Source organism: Hippocampus zosterae, chromosome 11, assembly GCF_025434085.1.
Source record: "Hippocampus zosterae strain Florida chromosome 11, ASM2543408v3, whole genome shotgun sequence".
NCBI classification, from domain to species: domain Eukaryota; kingdom Metazoa; phylum Chordata; class Actinopteri; order Syngnathiformes; family Syngnathidae; genus Hippocampus; species Hippocampus zosterae.
The window spans coordinates 19085423-19086628 of NC_067461.1; the positions used below are offsets into that span (position 1 = coordinate 19085423).

At 45.8% G+C, this 1206-nt stretch overlaps 1 long non-coding RNA gene across 1 annotated transcript; it reads right to left on the reverse strand.

The window, feature by feature from the left end:
• Window positions 1–226: 226 nt before the first annotated feature.
• On the reverse strand, window positions 227–1206 carry LOC127610759 (uncharacterized). Its single transcript, XR_007965030.1, has 2 exons — window positions 678–1206; window positions 227–561 (listed from the first exon to the last, which is right to left on the reverse strand). It is a non-coding gene; the product is annotated as an uncharacterized LOC127610759 (long non-coding RNA).

A 1206-nucleotide genomic window follows, 5' to 3' on the forward strand; every position in this document is an offset into this window, starting at 1 on the left:
CCTGTCAGTGGCAGCCCCGCCCCTCTTTAAGCGCCAGGTGAAACCAGCACCCTTCTCAAAAAAACTTGTCAAAGACGTTTGTTTTTTATGCGGTAACCTATCACGTGACCGAAAAGCGTGCATTCACCTGCGTCAAGAGTGACATAGTGTAGACTGATAGAACAGAGAGTACGGTAATTTTCCAAAATAACACATCTTTCAGATTCCGAAATTAAGAAAACAGAACGAATGTAAGTTATTTATTCTTTCTGTGCCGCCCGGCACCAAATGACCGGTATAGGCCCGCGGCCCGGCGGTCAGGGACCACTGCTGTAAGGGAGATGCTTATTCACAGTTTTGAGTGTATGCGACGTTGCAAATGCATGGTGTTGATGAAGCAAAAATCATCAAAATTGTACATGTTATTCACAAATGGTTTGTATTTGAAAAAAGAAGAATCAAGGGTTCAATGTGGAGGGAGGAATAGCCATGGGGTGGGACGAAATTCAGGGCGACAGCACTGCTCAACTTGAACAGTCTTACAGCTTGCGGAAAGAAGCCAGGTGGTCTGTACCCTTCTGGCTGAGGGGAGAGGATGGACGATGCAGTATAAGGTATGGGTTGGGTCCTGAATGATGCAGTGAGCCATCTTTCTTCATCTGCTGTTGAAGATGCCAATAGTTGCGAGAACTCTGTACCACACAATCTTCTGTATAGCCTTCACCATCATTTGAAAAGCCTTCCTTTCTGCAGCCTCTGTGCAACACTGTGAGGCTGGCTGGTGCTGAGAGTGCTCTCCACCACATCTGTAGAGGTTTGATCTCCGCAGTCCGGCATATCTGCAGGAAGTAAAGATGTTGATTAGCCTTCTTTAGCAAACGGGTTGTTGGCTCCAGGTGAAGTCTAATCGGAAAGGTGGACCCCAAGGTACTTATAGCTGGAAACCACTTCCACTGCTCCTTCTCCAATGTGCAGCAGTGTGAGGGGAGCGTCTGGTCCTCTTGATGTCCACCACAATCTCCTTTCTCTACTCTTGATTGATGCAATGATTATCTTTGCATCAATCTGTTGATGTTACTTCAACACTATGGGGTGTTAATTTTAACTCCAGTCAAGTGCCTATATGCACCCAAAAAGTAACAAGTGTGGAATGCCCAACACCCTGTAGTGTGTTATAGCAACAAAATCTAGTGGTGACATTGCAGTAATAATGACACGATTGAGTGT